Source organism: Canis lupus, chromosome 5, assembly GCF_003254725.2.
Source record: "Canis lupus dingo isolate Sandy chromosome 5, ASM325472v2, whole genome shotgun sequence".
NCBI classification, from domain to species: domain Eukaryota; kingdom Metazoa; phylum Chordata; class Mammalia; order Carnivora; family Canidae; genus Canis; species Canis lupus.
This window is the reverse complement of record NC_064247.1, coordinates 66864238-66885702: the sequence shown is the minus strand read 5'-3', so window position 1 is coordinate 66885702 and position 21465 is coordinate 66864238. Positions and strand designations below refer to the sequence as shown.

Sequence of the window (21465 nt, the reverse complement as noted above, 5' to 3'; positions counted from 1 at the left end):
TGATGGGGAATTCTGTGGGAAGTTTTGAGTGAGCTTTAAAAAAAAAAAAAAAAATGGTGCCTGAGGTTGAATGGTCTCAGGATGTACGGAAGATTGAAGGCAAATACTTCAGTGGAGAAAGAAGATGTTGGGGTGACAGTCAGGTGGCCCCAGAGGTCCTGCCTGGGACACAAGATTTATCACAGACTTGATCTGACATTCCATCCCCGCTGCCCCACGGTGGCACTGACTCCACGGCGGGCGGCGGTCCCGGTCACCCGTGTGGCTTTCAGCAGCACTGCTCACAGGTCTTTAGACTGTCCCATGGTCCTCCAACCTGGGGGTGGTCACCTGGTCAAGACCTCTTACTTCCTGGGGCCACTTGCCACCTTTGATGCTTGTGGGGTGGCTTTGGGTGAGTTACTTAATATGCTGGTGCCTTGGCTTATCTGTATAATGGGGACACAGCCCGTACCCTGTCACGAGGAGGATGTGACTCAATACATGAATGCACCTGGCGCAGCCCCCAGCAGGTGCCACTTTCCTCTTCCCTATGATCGCTATTTCTACAGGGACTGCTGCTCCCATCACTACTGCTGTCACTGTCACTACCACGACGACACCTACGAGGGCCACTGTGATGGCCACAGCTGCCACTGTCACTGCTTCTACAGCTCAGCTCATGATCACCACTACGACTGCCACCACTAGTACTGCTGCTTGATTACTCCACTCCACAGTGGCTACCGTGACTGTCAGTAACGCACTGCGAAGTCTGCTGTCGTCATTGCTAATGCCACTATCACCCCTGCCGTCCTGTTACTTCTGCTCCTGTTACTACACTGCGCTGCTCTTACTCCTGCTACTCCTGTGACAACTGCTGCCATTACAGCTCCTCTTACTGCCACCGCTGCTTCTGTGTACGTCACTGCTACAATTATTGCTGGTAGTTGAACGATTCCTTCTGTGGTTGGTTGCCAGGATCATGACCGTGACAATCACTACCACGGTGACCATGGGAGCCCTCACTGTGGCTGTGCTCCTGCTGGTACTGGCATGTGGGGGAGCGAAGTGCGCACCCAGCTTCCTTCTAGGTGGCATCCCCTGCACATTCTTACCCTGAGTCTCCAACACCAGCGTCTTGGTCACTGTCCTGTGATTCGGGGGTGGTGTCCTTTAGGGACAGCCCACGGGGCATCAGCCTGACATGCCCATTGCTCATCGTGCAGGGGGGATTTCAGCAGGTTGGAGGGGTGGTTTTACAACACACAAGCTCAGACTTGCTGCACCTGTTTCCTTACTGTACCGTCCTCCTTCTCTGTGGACTCACTTTGACCTTCGCTCTCACATATTTCTCTGCCAACTCCTTGGTCATAAAAATTCACTGTTGAGTTTCTGTTCAGTGATAGTTTGGAGTTACTCAAACCAACAGAATTCCTTATGCAGTACAAGTTTCGAAACCTCTTTATTCCTCTTAATATCCAATGTTTGGACAACATTTTATAGGAAAAATATTACTTTGAAGGGATGTCTCTGAGTCAATGAGTGTAGGCACAGGAGCCCAAGGGTCCTGGCTGTGTGAGCTTGGCAAAGTGGCCTCCCCTCTCTGAGCCTCTGCTTCTTCTTCTATTAAATGGGGCTAAAATCAACACCAGCCTCCAGGGATTAACACGAGGTTCCATGAGATCAGGCCGCTCAAATGTCCTGTGGCCTGCCCAACACAGAACGGCCCATAAATATCCATTATTTTTATTCTACTTGAGAGATGAAAGCTCCTTGAGGATGGGGCCAGTGTCTCCACACGAATCCTCACGGCCTGGGCTGGGTGACGGGCACACCAGGGCAAGTGCGTGCTGGTTCAGTGAGCCAACACCGGCAGCAGGGCTGAGCTCAGAAGGCTGGCTCGGCCCACGGTGTTGCCCTGTCTGCCCCTCTGCTCTCCCCGCCTCCTCCCTCCACGACACCCACCATCCTCAGCGGGTGTGTGTCCTCGATGTGGCCTTGGTGTGTCCCCTCCCTGACACGCCTGGTTCCCAGCAGTTCTAGTATCAGCCTCTCACACCTCCGTGTGATTTAAATCAGCACAGCGCCGCCCTGAGAGCAAAACCACAGGGGCCTCTCCTTTATCTGAGGACCAACCTTGATGGACCAACCTTGAGGTCCTTGATGAAGGGATTTCAGGTAAGCAGGTGTGACGGCTACTGAATTACAATCTTGCCAGGTGGAGGCCAGCAGCCTGGCTGGGGCAGGGTCCATCTTAACCTGCCACAGTCCTAGACACACTGCAACGCTGCAGGTGTGCTGTGCAGGGAACAGCAGATCGCAGCTGCTGGCAGCCCCCGTCAACGCGTAACAGAGGGTTCCCGGCTGACCTCAGGGCCGAGGGCTCAGGGAAGTCTCACGCTCACTGCAAACGGAGCTCCTGAGAGCCTCATTTCTTTATCAGACCACACCTTGGGCTCGCTTCGTCCTTTAACCTTCACAGAGGGGCTGGCCTGGCCGCTCCCTTCCCTCACCCCACAGGCTCTCCTAGTCCTAGCCTGCACCAGCTAGCCTGTACGGCACTCCATGAACTGGAAATAATCACCCCTGCTGGGAAGATGGGTTAAAAAAGGTGCCCCCTCTGGGGCACCAGACCTGTGGAAGGGAACTCATCCCTTCCTCCAACACAGACCTGTGGGCCTAGGGTTTGGCAAGCCAACTGCCGTGCCTTTTGTGTAAAGGAAAAGAAGCCCCCTGCCTTGCTTCAGAGAAGGCCACATACAGCTTGTTTTTAGCTCCACTTGAAAGCCAGATGCTTTGTGCAGTGCACAAACTGGACCACTGTATGTGGCAGCCCTGCTTCCAGTGCCTGATCCACTGGCCTTGAAAAGTCTGCGGTGTAATCTCTTGCCAGCCAAGCCGTTACATTTCTCAAAAATACCTGGATTGCTAAACAGCAGTTAGAAAGACAAAGTCACAAACAAAAACCAATGATGGGGAATCAAATACTCTCAAACCACATTTCCAGATGGCATTTGGCGTCCCAGATCTGTAAGTTCTAAAAACCTGCTCCTGTAAGTAAAGCTCCTGATCCACTTTCTCTGAATGGTTCAGAGAACATTACTTCTGTGCTTTGCACTCCATGATTTTTATGTTATGCAAACTGTACTCTAAAACACCTACTGCCTGAAACTGAATGTCCTGGGAATGCTGTCTCTAGAGTTTCAAAGGCTTGAGGAACACTTTTCTGGGCCTTCTCTGTTTGAGGTCCCCCCCTGACAGGGTGAAGTGTAAACAGATGTACAGTGACAGTGATTAAAAAAAATCAGAGTATATCATAAAAAGGGAGCATCTCCAAAGTATAGCAGCAGAGGGGTGTCTCTAGGTAAACATTTGAACTCATCCCTTCCTCCAAAAATAATAAGAGCACCCACAGACAGAATAAGAGCACCCACTTCAAAGAACTATTTAAGGATCAAATGAGATCACATATGCGAAGTGGTTATAATGCTGCTGAGCACACAGTCAATGCTCAATTAAACAGTAATTACCTTTTCTGCCGCTTAGCATTTCTGTAGGACATTTAGCATCTAAGTGCCTCAATGTCCTAGGTGTACAATGATATTACCCTTTATCGTTTTTTAAGGAAAACGTACGTACTAATATCAGAAGTACACACAAGAAATATTAGGGTTTGGTCGAAAAATTGAAACAATAGAGAAATGTGGAAAGTAGAATGGAAGCCTCCCCCTTCCTCAAATTTCTCAGCCAACAGGCAGGTGATGCTAGTGGGTTGCTGGAGCATCCTTCCCAGGTGCAAGTGTGTGTTTTGTTTTTATAAAAATCGAGTCCCATGTCAGGCTCCGTGCATGGAGCCTGCTTCTCCCTCTGCCTGTCTCTGCCTCTCTCTCTCTCTCTCTCTCTGTGTCTCTCATGAAAAAATAAAATAAAATCTTAAAAAAAAACCCCGATTATACCACACGTACTGCCCTGCATCTTGTGGTGTCTGGATTTTGCACGGGAAGGAATGTTTAGCATCTGAGTGGATGCTTTTCGCACTGATGTGAACTTGCAAGTGGTTTGCTCTGGACCAGCCCCATGTCTGCTGTAGGGTATCAGAGGGATGCCTTGTATTTCTGGTTGCTTTCAAAATGTGATGCCTTTTCCTGCTGCAGAGAAGGTGAGGGTTGTACATCCTTGCATTTCCCTGCAGGGGATGCTCAGCATGAAGTCTGCGAGGCACAGGTCCCCACAGCACGAAGCCTGGGTTAGACACTGAGGACCTGTGACCTTGTCTTCACTCTCTCTTTCATGCCATACTGCAGAGCAATTCTGGCCAAGAACAGTTCTGACAGAAAGAGCTTCTGAATCGGTATAAAAACAGTTATTTTGCAAAAGGGCAAAACTGAAAAAAAATTGTTTTAAAGAGCATTACAGTTATAGAAATGTGTCGCCTAAAATACTTTGTGACGGTTTGTGGGAATGTTCTGAGCCACATTATGAAAGAAGGAGGCTCAGCCAGAGTTTTCAAGGGCGATCTGAAAAACCACCCCTGAACCCCAAGAGCCCGACCCACCCTGGGGATGTCACAACACATAGCTCCCAGCACCACCCGATGCTGGACCCCCGGGGTGCACTCCTGCAAAGGCTGGAATTTATTTAAAGGAGAGTTTTTGCATTTTGATTAAGAAGGGACACAATCCTCCCACCACTTCCTCCATTGTCACAGCTTCTCACCACTGAGGACAATGAAGGTGAGGCAGGAATAGACAGAGTCATGATTTGTTACTTAGCAAGGACATGAGGGCCATGGTCAGGCTGGTTCCTCTGAATTTAGGTTTGTCTCCCCGGGTGTCTAAGGCCTGTCCTGGTGATCACAGCGCCTCCCTGGGAGCTCTCTCCTGTGATTTATTCAGTCCACCACCACTGCCTTTTCTCTCCTGCTTGGACAGGTTGACACTGAGCTGTGGACTCCTAATCTCAGTAGGGTTTGTCAGTGGTGGGTGCAGGGCATTTCGGTACCTTCGTGCAGGATCTGTTGGGAGGGCTCCTAACATGAACTCCTCCCTGACCTTGTAGAGACAATGCTAACTACTGTTGAATATGGCATCCAAATGGGAGGGATGCTTTCTCTGCCTCATTGTGATAGTGTCACTCCCACCCCCAAGATTGGAGAGGAGCCGAGAGGCTGACTGGAGACCAGGGAGCTGTACTGCATGCTGGCTGTGTGACCTGGGCAGTCTGAGCAATCTTTCTGAGCTTTAGTTTCTGCGTCTTTAAAATGGGACAGGAATCCTAGCACCCACTAATGTACAGGGCTGACATGTGGCTGTGATAGGATGGCAGGGGACTGCACTCCGGGCCAGCAGCACTGGAGCTGCCAAGCGCTCACTGCATCTGAGAATGGCTCCACTTGCATGCACCACAGTGTGTCCTAAAGATCTGCTAATTGCTCTCTGTGCTGTTTCACCTTGATGTGTGCACTCTGCATGATGCCTGGTCCATGGGAGGGCCCAGTAAGTGTTTGCTAGTTGAAGACTGATAGCTGGAAGCCTTGGTTTCAATACCTATTTACCACCAAGCCCCAAGAGAGCTTACTAGCTGCTAGGCTTTGTTCTGGGTACTGGGTGAACAAAGAGACATGTATGGCCAATGTTCTGGACAGAGAGATGGAAGCCAGTGACCAAAGAGATGAATATAGAAGGGCAAGTGGCTTGTGAAGAATCAACATGTTCTAGATCAAGTCAGATACCTAGAAGGGACACAGCTAAAGCTACATGTGGAAACTTCCCTATTTTATATTTGACAAACACAAAGAATGCTTACTCTGTGCTCAGTGTGACTGTATGAGCTGTAAATATGAACCAGTTAAATCCTCCAATAGCCCTTTGAGAGTGGGTACCATCACCATCATCATCATCACCACCACCATCATTGCCATCATTGTCATCACCATCAGCACATCATGATCACCACCATCATTACCACCATAATCACCATCACTACCATCACATCATGATCACCACCATCATTGTTACCATCACCATCACCACCATTACCACCATCATCACCACCATCACCATCACCACCATCGTCATCATCATGGTCACCACCATCACTATTATCACCATCATTACCATCACTGCCATTGCCATCATCAGTATTATTATCACCATCATCACCACCATTTCCCAGATAAGGGAGGAGATGCCCAAAGTTAGTGTGGTTGGCAGAGCAATGACTCCTTACCCTAAGGAACCTGGGGTGTGTGACCTTCATGGCAAAAGGACTTTGCAGATGTGATTATGTTAAGGATCTTGAGGTGAGGAGGTTATTCTGATTACCCAGGTGGGCTCAGTGGAACCATAAGAGTCTCTGTAAGAGGGAGGTCGGAGAGTCAGAGTCAGAAAGATGTGAGGACAGAGCAGCGGCAGAGAGCCTAGAAGCTGCCACTCTGTTGGCTTTGAAGGTGAAAAGCTGCTATAGGGCAACAAGAAATGCAGGCGGTTCCAGAAGCTGGGAAAGCCACAGGAACGGATTCTTCCTTGGAGCCTTCAGAAGGAACACAGCCCTGCAGACACCCTGATGTTAGCCCAACAAGACTGTGTCAGACCTGTAGGCCCCAGAACTGTGACATAATAGATTTGCATTGTTTTAACCTGCTGAATCTGTGCTCAGGTGTTACTGCAGCAACAGGATAGTCCTGAAGAATGGATAAGAAGATGATTTTTCCAACCTAAATCTCTGCTTTGTAACCCAGTGCCCCTCCCAGAGCAGGCTGAGTCCACTGTCACCCAGTGTCCCCACGTTCCAGGGGCTGACCCCTCGAAATGTGGCACCTGCCCTCAGCTGCTCCTGGTCACATGCACATGCGTCTTTGAGTCTCTTGACTGCCGGCCTGATCCTGGGCCACGAGATCCCGTGTTCTGGCCACGTGTTGTGCTGCAGACGGCCCTGTGCTCAGCCAGTCTGGGGGCTGATTTTTGGATTATGAGCTAGTGGATGTTGGAAAATGACTTTTGCCCACGTCTCTCTGAGCAAACAACAAAACAAAGGACAACTGCCCCAGTGGGCTTCTGCTGGTGTCCACCAACCGCTGCCTCTTCGTACCCAGAAGAAGAGGTACCCTTTCACTCACTGAGGGGTGAAATGAATGTGCCCCTTGGCTCACTAGCTGGTCGGAGCCAGATCTTTCACATAAAAAAGGCAGAGGGTACAAAACCAGAAAACAAGAAGCTGAGGGTAGGGGGTGGAGAGAAAACACAGTGCCTCCCAGAGCCCTGGTCTGAGTTTGCGGGATGGGGGGTGCTGGGTGGCCTGGTCACCCCGGCTGGCCAGGCAGCCCCCTGTGAGGGCTGGAGGCTGACTCAGCAGCTGTGGGGGCCCCTGTGATCCCTCCGAGCCCCCAGAGCAGCCGACAGGCTTCAGTGGGCAGGAGCCCACCAACCCAGGAAGAATCTGAAGCAGAGGAACTTGGCAGAAACCCAACTTCTCTAAAAATATTAAAAGCCCGTGGCCCACAAAGGCCTGATTGCAAGGCCCCGCGGGCTCCGACAGCCGGGTCCCTGACCGTTGAGACCCAAGCGCGGTCCTGGCATTGAGCAATAGGGCTCTGCCCTGCCCTGCCCCACTCACGCTGGAGCAGAGGAGAGGAGAGGCAGCTGCCAGCGTGCCTGGGTGTGCACATGTGGATATGCGTGTACAGGTGTGCACGTGGGCATGTGTGTGCGCGTGTGCGCCCGTGGAGGCCAGTGACTGGCTCCTATCGTCTTCCAGGCTCCGTGCCTCATGCTGTCTCTTGGGTGGCCTCTTCTCCAAGGACAGCCAGGGAGGCCCTGGGTGGGGCCCCAGCGTGGATCCTGGGCTGCTACTGTTTGGGAGGGACAGGCAATAGTAACAGAATAACTAATTTATTGAGCTCTTACTATGTGCCGAGTCCTTGTTCTGAGCACTTTGTGGCAGCAGGCCATGTAACCCACGAGCCTATGAGGTAGGAGAGGTAAGAGCGGCTCTTAACCCCTTTGTCCAGAGAGGTGAAGTCATTTTCCTGAAGCTGCTCAGCAACGGAGCAGAGCTAGCAAGCCTGGATGCAGGGCTGAGGCTCTAATGCTCCACTCTCCTGCCTCTGGGGAGGGTGACAGCCGGAGGCACCCAGGCCAGCGTGGCCTCAGCAGAGTGGCCACTTCCTCTCTCCCGTGTTTGTCCTGCAAGTGGGCCCCCCTTGGAGCTTCCAAACCCTTCGGTGACTTGGCAGTGAGGCCTCTTCTGGGGCCTGAGAGTATCTCGGGCTCTGGGACTCACGCTCAGGTGCTGAAGCCACTCTGGGATGGCGAACCACCGGGCGCATGTGTGCCAGGCTCCAAGGCCCTCCCCCCAAATGTCTCTAGTGGGGTAGAAACATTGTCCACCCGTGTCTGGGGTCTTGTACCGTCTGCTGACTCCAGAGCATTCCTGAGGACTTTACCTCTGGGAGAGGCTTAAATCTGTAAGTGGGACGCCCCAGGGGTTGCAGGAGATGCCTGTCCCTCCAGCCTACTGCTTGCTGCTCGCTGGTCAGGGCCTCCTGGCCCAATGGAAGGGCGGCGGAGCGAGTGGTTTTCCTTCCTGGTGTCCAGGGTGCAGCCGCTTAGAGTTTACTTTCTGCAGCCGGCACACAGAGCGAGGCTGCGTGGGGTGGTCTTGTCACCCCTTGAGGCTGCCACCCCCTGGACCTGGGGAGAGAGGCCGCCCACCTCCCTGACTCTGGCCCTGGGTGTCCCGGTGCAGCGGCTGCACGCAGGACAGGTGAATGGCCCATGTGGACGCAGCTCCTGGCGTACCAGGTGGGCACTGGGTGCTTGGCCGTGGTGTGGTGGTCCCGCACCTGGGCCCTAGAGCCTCACCATGGGGCTCACCTTCCAGGCCCCAGACTTCCCAGCCATGGGAGCTACCCCCGATCCTCTGGGTGCCTTGGTTTCCTCATGAGGGACATGGGGACGATTACAGCCTCCCGGGCACCAGGGAGCTGTGAGGATTAATGCGGGTGTGGCTTTCCTGATGCTGAGCTGTTCCAGGAGTGGGGGCTCCCTGCGGGAAGGTGTGGTTGTTGGCTTCTCGAAGAAGGGGTGGAGGCCTTCTGCGCTCTGCCCTGGCCAGGAGCTGACAGCCATCCGATGTGGAGCCCTATCTTCCGAGCCTTCTCTCTCCTCGTCTACCATCTTGAGTGCCAAGGAAGCCAGTTTGTGCCAAATATCTTGCTTGTAGACCAGCAGATGCAGACCTTTGGCACAAACACTGTGACGTTTGGCCCTGGCGGGGAGGTGACGCGCCATGGACGTTCCAACTTGTGCTGGACCCGTTCAAGCTGGGAGTGGGACGTGGAGCCAGGGGGGCTGCTAAAGCCTTCTGGAAGCAGACGGTGGATTGTGTGTCCCCGGGGTCTGGCGTCAGGTTCCCAGTCACCACGTCACTCTGGCAGATGGCTGGACCGTGCTCTGCCCCCAAGTGCTTATCGGTCCAGGGCTCCTGGGAGGATTCAAGGAACGAGCACAGGGAAAGGGCTTCCATCGGGCAGACGACCAGTCCTGAATGAACGTTGAGTCACTGTTCGTGGTCTTGACTGGCCCGCTTGTCTTACAGGTGGGGACAAAGACCTGGAGAGGAAGTGACCTTTGTGAGTGCCATTGGTGCTTAGCCGCGGTGTGGTTGGTGGAGCTGGGACAAAACCTTGCTCCTTCACACCACGGGGGCTTTGTGTTGGGGTCCACAGTTGGGACAGGGTGGCGCATGTGGTGTTCACAGCCCTCAAGGAGGACGGGGGTGGGCAGGGAGCCCCCCTCCTGCGGGGACAGGGGGGCTGTTGCATCCTCACTATCACCCCCTGCAGCTGCGTGGTCCACCATGGCCCCGGCCACAGCTGTGCGGCCTGGGGAACAGTACTAACCACTCTGGTCTCCGTTTCCTCCCTCATCTGGAATGCCACCAGCAGGGGCTCCCACCCCCCCCCCCCCACCGCCGCCCCAACCCACGGCACTCAGACTTGCTCATGCTTTCACTCTGAAATGGAGGCATGTTTTCAAAGAATTTTCTTTGAGGTCATGTCTGCTTTGAAGATATGCTTAGAAAAGGATGCGGCTTGAGCCACACTGACCGTGGGCTTGAATTACTCGGGTAGTTCCTTTCTCCCTCGGCCCGTGGGGAGGCGTGGCACACGCTTGTTTCTTGGGGGGCATAAAGCAGCATGTCTTTAATTCACACGTAATTGGGTCTGGGCGGAAAGCCTGGAAAGCACAGGGAAACACGAAGCCGGGGAGGAAGAGGAGAAACATGCAAATAGAACACAGGCTGGGGAATTAAAAAAAAAAAAAAAAAAAAAAAAAAAAAGAAAAAACCCCCAAAACCCAAAACAGAAGGAAAGTGAAAAAGAAAGCCAGACAAGTATCTCTAACTGGACACAGAGTTGTCGTGAAGCTCTCCTGGGACTGCTGCCCATTCCCAGTGTTAAAGTACCATAGTCGCGGGGTGTGACCCCTCAAAGCCACTGGAACCCACTGGAGGAAAATCTTCCATTTCTGGAACCTTGTCCAGGGCCCCAGATGCCTCATGACCCATGAGGCTGCTCCATCTGGTCTGCTAGCAGGCTGCATATCCAGCAGTGAAGCATGGGGATTTTGGGGTGCTCTAGCCCCAGACAGCCTGCATTGCCCCCCCCGCCCCATTCTCTGCCCCAGTTATCTGGGTGACCTTGAGTTGTTTGCAGACCTCATTGAGTCTCCGCTTGCTCGCCTGTGGGATGGGAGCCTAGGAAGGTGCCCCGGACGGAGGTGCCTAGGTAGATGCCAGGCTCAGGTGGTCGCTGCTGTGGCTTCAGACACGGCCCGAGCACTCGTGGGCTGAGAAAGAGTTGCTTTAGGACCACGTGTGGGAGGAAAGGAGCCCTGGAGGGAGACGGAGCAGCTGTTCCCCGGGGGAGGGGGGGGTTTCTGCGTCCTGTCCACCGACTGTTAGGGGCTGGGCCGCTTTCAGTTTGGTTGATACTGTTGGTTTATCTTTTTAAAATGCAGAGATGCCAAAATCGAGTTGCAGAATCAGTAGCGTGGTGCTCTGTGGTGGGTGTCTTCCTTGAACGCCCGTGGCTGGGTGGGTCCTGCTGGAAGCCTTTGTGAATGGGGCCCCACTGCCCCTTGGTTCTTGCACACGTACCCTGCATGCAGCAGGTGCCCACTGAATGCTGGTGGGCAGATGAGCCCCAGGGCACAGATGGGACCAGTTATCATGGGAGGAGGTGCAAAGGCAGGAGTGTCCTCCAGTTCCTGAGCCCAGGGCTGTCATCAAGGCCAGAGAGACGTGCTGAGGTTCACAGGTGGTGTACGGTAAGGGCACGGCCGGCCCTGACCTGTGGGTGCATTGCCTTGCCACCGGACTCTGCTCTCAGGATCTGCTCCCATTTCTTTCATTTTTACTTTCCTTCTTATCCTTGCAGTACAAGGCGCAGAGGCCAGGCAGGGCCGCAGTGGGGGGAACAAGCTTCGGCAAGATGCCAGCGGCTGATGGCTGGCAGCCTGGCTCCTGGGGGGGACCCCTGACCTCTCAGGCACTGAGCCGGGCCCCGAGGGTGGCTCCTTGCTTTCTGCCTTCCTTTCCCGATGGTTAAGTGATGGCAGAGGAGGGCATCTGGGCAGGACCCCTTCCTGCAGGCAGGCACACTCCAGCAATCCCCCACTGGCCCACTGGTGCCCCGTTGCCAGTGGCCGACCCCTGGGAGTCAGGCCAGCTCATGTGTGGCGTCACCGAGAAGGCACAGGGGTGGCTGGGGCACCCGGATTGCCATCAGAGGGGCTCCCCAACCCTTGGGGCCTCAGGATCCAAAAGGAGGTAGCACCCCCTGCTGGCGGGTCATGGCACCCCCTCCTTCCAATTCTCCCTGCCTTCAAATTATGCCCTGTTTGCTCCCCACTGAGTCCATTTGCTGCCTCTCGGGCTACAGGGTATCCATGGGGTGGGTGTCTTCCCAGATGTGGCCTCCCAGAAATATGCCAATAACTCTAAGATTCCACTCGTGGACTTACATCCCCAACAGATTCCTACCAAGGGTCCTTGGGGGACGGGGATGGTGATGTGTAAGGGCCATGTTGTGTGTGCAGGAGGCGCGGGGCTGTGCTGCCTCCAGGCTGGACTTATGGGCAGCGGCACAGATGAATTTAAAAACGTCATGCTGAGTTTTAAAAAAATGAACTGGGAAGAGAGTACTATCCCCTATGTTCACCAGGTAGAAAACTCATAGGTAACTACAAGGTGGAATCGTACAAAATTACCATTGTTTTACTGTTTTTTTAACCTATAGGAATGGGAACATCCCTGGGGTGACCTTGCACACTCTGGTGTATTTGCAGAGCAAAGACAGTGAACCCCTCACAGCTACACTGAACAATACGGATGAACAAGCAAACCAGACACGGACAGTCCACGCCGTGACTTCATCTACACAAGTTCAAACCAGAAAAATGGATCTATGTTACCGAACGCAAGGCCAAGATGACCCCTGAGGGGTGAGTGGTAACCGGGAGGGGGCACGAGGGGGGCTTCTGGAGGCGATCACGTACCGTGTGTGCCATTCATGGAGGCCTGTGTGCATGATCTGTGCCCGTGCTGCCCTGTGAGGCCAGGTCAGGAGTGGGTGCCCCTAAAGCAATCAGGGGAGTTTACAGGGACACTTCAGAGTGCAGGATACATGTGGGGTGTGCTGGAATGGTGGCCCCGGGCGTGAGGCAATGGGGTGGACAGGGCCCAGGACTTGTCTCCTGCTTCCTGGGCATCCCAGCTGACAGCTGAGTCCCCCCCGTCCTTCCCCACGCTGTCCCCTGCAGCCCTGCATGGCCAGGGGCCCAGCCCTGGCTGGCAGGAAAGGAGGAAAGTCCCTGCTGGTTTCTTTTTCTTGCCGCCGATGGGGCTGCGGGGTACTTACTCCTGAAACTCACGGCTGAGCTAATTTTACACCAGAACTGAGACACTGGGGAGAGAAACGAAACGATGCTCCCGGGGGTCTGATACGAGCAGGATGGAAGCCCTGGCCAGCAGGTGGGGGTGATGCTCGGGGTGCCCCCAGCATCAGTTCAGACCAGGACCAAGGACCGCGGGCTCTCTTTCTGGCTCCATCTCTCGGCCTCGGCCTTCCATTTCCAAAGGGAGGGGTGGACACAGCGGTGCCTGAGGACCCCCACATGCCGGTGACTGTGCCCCATCTTCCCTTTGTCATCCTCTCTCACTTTAGGGGACCCATCCTGCCTCAACAGCGGAAAAAGTCACATCAGGTTTGCGTTTTCAGGAAAACTAAAACGAGCGAAACTTAAAAGCACATCATGACTTCGTAAGAACACCCGCAGTGGCCCGGGTCGGCCGGACGCCCATCGTCACATTGTGAGCACGCGTGGAGGCTGTCCGGGCATTGAGGACACGCCACGCCAACGGGAGGCTTTACATCAAAGCCACCGTCTAAAACTAATTCATTTCACTGTAACTATTTGGGACATACAATCACCCAAAATGGTTCCAGAGCTCTCAGAACAACCGAGAAACATAAAAGGTGTTAAAAACATCTGTAGGCTAAGTCGCCAGTCACACAGGGAAGGCTCTTTCTCCCGGCAAGCACGTGGGAACAGTGAAAAGGAAATCAAAGCGAATCTTCTCTGAAACACTTCTCTGTATCCCTTAGCCTTGCTGGCTCCCACTCAGAAGCCACCCACCTTTCCTTAAAAGAGAAGATTCTTTCTGATTTTTTTTTTTTTTTTCCAGAGGAAGGTGGAACTCTGTGTGCTTTACCACCCACCGCCCCAGACAGGAGCTAAAGTAGGAAAAATACTCAGGTTCACAAGAGCACTTCAGCTGCGCCCCGCAGAGACAATCACGTCCAGCGTCCTTGGAATCCTGGGGGGCCCAGAGCATCGTCAGGATTGTGGCCCAAGTTATAACTCGTGGAGCGTCAGCTGGACGCAAAAGGGGCCACAGCAGGAAGGGAGAGAAATGAAGGCCCCACTGAGGCCAAGGGGCAGGGGTGAGTCTCTGAGCCTCCACGCAACAGGAAGAAAGCATGTCTGGAGTCAGAGGACCTCTGAGCTGGGGACTCTGGAGAGCGAGAGGAGACATGTGGGTCATGGAAGCAGAATGAGAAGAAGGCCAGTGAGAGGAAAAGAGTAGATGCTGAGCACAAAACTCAGCTCTGAGCTTCCTGGCAGCCAAAGCAAAAAGGGAGCTTGATGAACTCTTGTCGAAGAGAAGGTGGACAGGCCACCCCTGTAAGTAGGTATGGGATTGTGAGCCAGAAGGAATGCTCTGGAATGAGGATGGCGGCCGACCTGGCATTGTCCGCAGCCCAAGAGCCCTGCCAACCCTGGTGTGTTAATCGGTCATACAAATATTAGGTATTGGCATTAGGTTAAATCACTGAAAAGTCACACACGTGAACATAATTACTTTACAGCCCTAGCCCTTAAAATGCTATGCTCCCCCCACTCCCCCGCCCCGTACTGACCATGGGGTGATGGAAGAAGCGGCCGCTGGTGGCCACAGCCCTAGTCTGCATGGGGCAGTCCTGGTTTATGCCCGTGTTGCTATCATTACAAGTAGGGCCTCTTTCACACTCAGAAACTTCCCAGTCCTATGCTACGTTCCATAGCTGTGCTGAATGGGTGCCACCGACCCCGTCCCACCAGCCTGTCTGTCCCTCTGTCCTCCCTGGCCGATGTACCCTCTAAGGCATCACCTTGAGGCTTTCCGAGGTCGCTTATAGGAAAGCCTGACTGATTTCTTCTCGAGTCCTGTCCAAGGGAGGAGTGAGGCCCCTGCTAAGTCACGATGCCTCTTGTACCAGCAAGAGTGTCACCTTCCCTTCTCACTGTGTGTGCCAGAAAGCTCAGAAATAAGGTTTTGTAGTAGCTTTCATTAATGGCTGGGCTATGTGCCCTTTCTTGAACAGCTCCTGGACTTTGGTGATTGTTTCGGCGGTGTACCCATTTCAGCCGCTCTTTCTCGAGAAGCTGACTTCCGGGCCTCCCTGAGTGTGGGCCGGTCAGGAATGCACAGTGAACGTAGTGTTGGGTGGGTGTGCGGAGGGCACTGGGTCACTCTCTCTGGCTTGAGCACACTTGTGTGGGGGGGCAGCTATGGGGAGCAGCTTCTAGGACGAACACTACTGGAGGGTGAAGGTGGTGAAGGCGGTCCCTGCACCAGGCACATTCCCTGCTTATCTCCTTCCATTTCCCCAAATCCTATGTGATGGATCCTCGTTTTGCAGAGAAGAAAATAAAGATGTACTTTGAGAGGAATGCCCGCCATGCTTCCCACCCAGTGGACAAGCAGAAGAGCCTGGCTTTGTGGCTGGGCTGCTGGCGGCAGAGGTCACGCTCCTGGTGCGGCACTCGGTATGGCACTGTGCATGTGGACATGATGAATTTAGGGTCATACACCTGTTCAGGGTCCTGTGGGCAAGAAGAGGCAGAGCCAGACCTAGGACCGGACGTGGAGAGGCCACATCACGGGCTCATGAACACCTGGAAGACAGCTGGTGGGGCGGGGCTCGGGCCGGGTCTGTCTACATTCAGCACTGCACGTTCATGGATCATCGACCCATCGTGAGCTCTCTCGGGGATGTTCCAGGGACATTCCTAACCTTTCAGAATTGATGTCATGGAGTGAAAACACCATCCTTGGTGGTTGCTGTCAGAGGCCGTGAACGTCTCTGGCATCAAAGGTCTAGGCTGGCAGGTGCTTTCTTGTGCTCCTTGGTACATGCGAGTCATCGAAGCGTTCACGGACATTCTTCCCAGGGGGGCGCTGCCATGCTCTGCTGACCCCGCAGGTGAGCAAACAGACAAGGCCAGCTGTGCGTGTGGACCGCAGGACCACATGGAATCAAACACGCTGTGTGCCAGCTGCCAGGAGGGGTCCCGGCCTCTCCTGCCTCTGCCTCACACATCCTCCCCAGGGGCCGACGCTGGACTTACCTGGGGTCCTGGAGCACAGCGATCCCCTCCCCACTGGCCTCTCGCTCCTGGACCGAGTCTGAAGGTTGTTCTAGATGAAGCAGAAAGCATGTTCCAGTCTTTGTTGGAATCGTAGCAACCACTCTCATCAAGCTGAGTCAGTCTGAAATATTGAGTCTGGCTGGAAGATACTCTGATGCTCCAGTTTTGTTCTGGGTCATTCGTTTGAGAAGCCTGGAGGGTCAGTTCCACTGTGTGTTGGGGGACTTCATGTTTCCCACATTTTTCTACTTGTGGCTTATTGACACACACACACACACACACACACACACACACACACTCTCTCAGAATTGGGTTTCATGCCTTCTGAGATCCCTAAGCAGAACTGTGGACCTCTGGTCTGTTTATTCACTCAACAAACATCTAAGGGGACCGACTACGTGCTGGATAAGTATCTGGATGAGGGGATGTGTTTCCACCAAGGGGCCGGGCAGACACAGAAGCCAGTGCCCTTTCTCAGGGGGCGCCTGTGGGACGGTAGCACCACCGGTGTCGGGGTGTAACCTCTTCGGCTGCTGCCAGCCCCACCTCTCCTTGCGCTGCCTCACTGCCTGCCCAGAAACATCTCCCTGCGTGATCTTCCGGCCACATGACTGCACGTCCTCCCGCAACTGCAGTCAGCATCATGCCCTCCCCGGGACTCCTCTGGTCTTTTTATTAGTGGTTCCAGCTCATTTTTGTTACCCAGACTCCACACTGCAACATCATGGCCAGCCCCTGGCTCTCCCTCCCTCCCCAAACTGGTGGGAGGTGAGGAATGCCCGCCTTTCACCTCCACGCTAGCTCTTGCTTCCCACCCTTTGTCTCCCGCCCAGAGTCCCCGTTGGGACCCTGCCACTCCCTGGCTCTGTCTTCTGCTGCCCTGATCTCTGAGGCACTGCCCTGGCCCCGTCAGAGGAGGTGTTCACCTCCCCCGTGGTTCCATCGGGCTTCTTCATGTATTTTGAAACTCTGTTAGTGGTGCTGGCAGAGGCTTGCGCTACTCTCTGAATGCATTGACCCCTTTATCACCAGGAAATGGCCATCCAGCACTGGTGGTGCTGTCGCCTTAAGATCTCCTCGGTCTCCTATCTACGTCGCTGCCCCTGTTTCCTTGACTCCTTGTTTCACCCCACCCCTGCCTTTGCACTTAGCGCATTTACAGCGGGTTTCCCTGCAGGCATCAGGCGAGGCTGCTCGAGGACATGCTTGAGCTTTGTTCTGAGGATTGGGGGGAGTTTCCCCGCAAGCCAGCCGGTTGTTACTGTCTCAAAACACCGACACCGAATCCCCATTTGGTTCTGCCGGGGGCCATCACGTCCATCACAGTTTGAGACCTCCAGAGTTATAACCCAGAGCCTTACACTGGCCATCGGATGTGACTGAGTGCTTGGCAGGTCCCCGGGGGGGGGGGGGGGGGTGGTCCCCAGTGGGAGGTTCCTGTCCCCGGCTGTAGCTCCCTTGCTCCGCAGCTGGTGTGGAGAAAAGACTCGGCTGGCCAGTAACCTTCCCACCTCCTGCCGCTCTGGCTCGTGCTTACTTCATACGTGATCCACGTGCCTCAGCTTCATCTGCAAAATGGGGAAAGGAATTGTGCCCACCTTACAGAGTTGCCATGGGGGTGGAATGAGCTCTCGTGTGTAAGACACTTCCCACGACGGTTGGCACATAGTGAGCGCTCAGTAAAGCTGCCCTTGTGGATGATAATAATCATTATTTTCTCACCTGCCAGCAGCTATAGGAGGCGGGAATTCTCATCCCCATTTTATGAAAGTGGGTGGGAAGGATGCTGTATCCCTCGATGGCAGTCAAGGAGACGGGCTTTGCAAAGGGCCTGCGTCTGTCCTGCACACCACGTTCACGGTTGTGCCATGGGGCGCCCCACCTGAGCTGGACCCGAGGCTGGCCGCACACCAACCCGCCAGAGGTGACTGCGGTGCTGGTGCCGTCTTCCAGGAAGCCAGGCTCTGAGTCTCCAACAGCAGGTGCAACTGGCACTGGAGGGTCACGACCTCACATGCCCGTGGGGCATTCTGGAGCTCCTCCATCTCCCTCCCTTCATTTAACATACAATTAACCACAGCCAGTGATCCTTAAGTGCTGAGGCAGATAGGGCTGATTATGCGGATTCTACAGATGGAGAAACTGAGGCACAGGGGGGTTCGGTAACCCGGTCAAGGTCTGTTGGTGAGGAGCGGCAGGGCCCAGATTTGAACCCTGGGGTCTGGCTGTGGAGACCCTTTGAACCAGCCCCTAGAACCTCACTGCACATATGAGGATCCTGAGGCCCAGACAGGGAAGCCCTTGCCTGTCTGAGGCCACGGAGTGGGCTCGTGTCAGAGCCGATGCTGTGGCTATGGCAGTGTCTGACCCTGCCTGGACTGATCCCTGGGAACCGATGGTTTGGGGGCCGTCTTCTCACTGGTCAGTGACTCTCTGAGGACAGAGGTTAAGTGTTCTCATATTTGAAGCTGGGCATCTGGCACATGGTGGGCATTGGGGGGCTCCCCTGGGGCAGCACTCAGGGCCCCAGGCTGCGATCCTGACCTCCCCCTCTCTTCCCCTTTTCCTGGGGGCAATGCCAGCTCCCTGAGAGTCAGTAGGCCCATCTGTAAAATGGGCACATCCTGCCACGTCCGTGAGGACGGAGCATGGCCGCACGGGTGAAGCACACGGCTCAGGTTTAAGGGCCGAGAAGAAGAGAGTTAACACCAGAAACGATCACAACAACGCAGCGAAACTTCCAGCATCCCTGAACTCCAGGGGAGTCAGTGTTCGCGCCCCCCCGAGTTTTGGCTCCTCCCTGCCTTTCCTCCCCATCCGCGCTCCCTTCGTGGAGCAGACGGGTTGGGCGCCACAGGGCCTGCCTCCGTTTTATTACTAAAGATTAAGAGAAACAAAACAAAACAGACACTGAGGTCTCCTGACCATTTCCCCTTTCATAGGCAGAGAAAGGCACATCAAAACCAGAAGATGAATCAAAAGGTTGCTGGTGGATTCTAGAAAACTGTGACCGCAAGGATGAGGAAGAATGTGCTGAGTTATATAAGAAGTTGGTTTGAATGTGCTTCTGGTTTGGGGTGCGTGCTCGTGGAGGTGAGTCACTGCCGAGCACCTGGGCCGGCTCCCCTCCTGTCCTGGGGCCCCCCGGGGAGCCCAGAGCTCTCCCAGCACCAGCACCGTTGGGCACGTATTCGCTGATCGTGCTTCTCAAGTTGCAAATAGGATGACAAGGCTTCCAGGAGCTTCCTTGAGAAAGTGTGGGGGCCTAGGCCCTGCCGGCTTGGGGATTGGCCGTGGAGGTGCTGGAAAGAGGAAATCACCCACCATGGGAGCCACCCAGGTTGTCCCGTGGTGTGTGTCAGGCCCTCCAGGAGGCAGACCCCCGGCAGGACAAGCTGAGCAAGAGATTTAGGGGGGACACGTCTGGAACCTGCCCAAGAGCTCGATGCTACAGAAAGAAGAAATCTCTCTTCCCCTCCACTTGGGAGCCGCCTCGGGTGGGGAGCTAAGTCCTTTTTCCTGAATGGCTCATTACTGTATGGAATCTGTGGAGGTGACACATCTTGCCACCTCCGAGCAATGGAAACCAGCCCGCAAATCTGATGCCAGAAGTGATGTACTGGCTTTCTCTCCCTTAAACCTGTGGCCGAGTCATCCCCTGCCCTAAGTGAGGTGTCTTTAGAAGCCACACTGACCTTCCCAGTTTCCCGAAGCTGGGAACTGAGGAGTGGATTAGTTTGCTGGGTGTCTGTGGAGCAGCTGGGCGCCAGGCCTTCTTGGGTGCGAGGATGTAGTGGGAAGGCAGGTCTCCTGCTGGAGGGGCCCTTTGGTGGAGGAGAGACTCGTATACACAATCCATATTATCCCCAACCATAGAAGAATTAACACAGTGAGGGCGGTGGCTGGGCAGGCTACCAAGAGTCCCCTAGAACCTGAAAGGGGTTCTGTTAAAGAAAGTCATTGGGAGGGGACGTATGGGTTGTGGGAATGGAGTGGCCTCTGCCCAGTGGCCATGATGCTGGGATCCCTGGAAATTTCAGTTCTACAGATGGGCTGTGGTTAGAGGTTTCTGGAGACATCCCCTGGCTTCTGCAATCCCACTCATGCCCTGTTGTTTCCTGGGCACCATGCCGAGTAAGGTGTGGCTGGAGGGGTGACTATGGCCATTGAGAAATCATCCCGGTGAGGGGCATGGCCCTCGGAGACCCCACTTGGTGGCTGGTTCAGTCTCTGGACCATGGGAACCAGGGGGCTTGCTCTCCCACATTTTGGGGCAGTCCCCAGACAGGACATGGAGCCAGGAACCACCCGGTGCTGGCTGTCGGAGGAGGGGGGCGCCAGGCCGCACCGGGACACCTAGGTGTGACTCTGTGGGGCCTGGGCTAGTCCCTTCACATCTTTGTGTCTCAGTCCCCTCAACTGTGGAGTGGGGACTGCCCGTCTTGCCAGGTGTGTGTACACATTACGCTACCCACTTGTCACTTGAAATGTGTGAGACTGAAGTGAGATGTGCTCTAAAATATGCAGCTGATTTCAAATACTTCATAAAAAAAGAAACTAATGTAAAAATATTCTAATAATTTCTCAATATTGGATTACTCGTTAAAAGGATAACATTTGGCTACATTGAGTAAAATAAAATACATTACGAAAATGAATTTGTTTCACCTCTTTTTACGCCTGTCTCTGCGACCGCAGAGACCTCACATGTCTACTGCGTGGCGCTGACCTAGAACAGGTCTGCACACTGGAACCACCTGGGATGTTTATAAACCCACTGACCCATCCCTGGAGGTTCTGCTTCAATTTTCCTGGGGCATGGGCCAGGTTTTTGGAGTTTTTAGAGCTCCACAAGTGACTCTTACGTTGGCAAAGTCTGGAGAGCATGGCTGTAGAGTGATTTGCAAGTTTCTATAGCAGGTGTTCTTATAATCTCATTGACAACAGGATGACTGCCCATGGTTGTGTGGGCAGCAGGACCAGGGGAAGAGAAACTCCCCGGCACCTGTCAGGTGTACCTGCCTCAGCACTTGTGTCCATCATCCATGTAATTGTTACACTAACCCCATAAGACAGGGTCCGTGTAACCCCACTTCACGGATGAGGAAACAGACGTCACTTCCTGGAGTCATATGCCTAGGAGGCAGCAAGATTAAGATTTGCTTTCTGCATTGCCCAGCTCTGTGGGGGACACTGTGAGATCAGCTCATGGGGGCAACCATGGATTAGGAATACAAGCTCCTTAAGAGCCTGGGGATGGAGGCCTTGGGAAGGGTAAGAAAAGTAATGAGATGGCGGTAGCACATGGTTCAGGGCTGTAGAAGTACCAGTAAGGGCAATGATCATGACTTTTGTTGTTAATCTGTCACCATCATCACCATGACAACCACTACCATCACCACCACCACCACCACCACCACCGTATAGACAGACCCCTGGTCACCGTCTCTTGCTCTAAATCAGCTGCATACAGTCTTAAAGAGTTTACTGGGCTCAGTGGGGTGGG

The 21465-nt window shown here is 54.1% G+C and overlaps 1 long non-coding RNA gene across 1 annotated transcript; it reads left to right on the top strand.

The window, feature by feature from the left end:
* The first annotated feature begins 1998 nt into the window (after window positions 1-1998).
* LOC118354863 (uncharacterized) lies at window positions 1999-20575 on the top strand. The gene is made up of 3 exons (XR_004816205.2): window positions 1999-2160; window positions 12284-12488; window positions 13211-20575. It is a non-coding gene; the product is annotated as an uncharacterized LOC118354863 (long non-coding RNA).
* The last annotated feature ends 890 nt before the right edge of the window (window positions 20576-21465 follow it).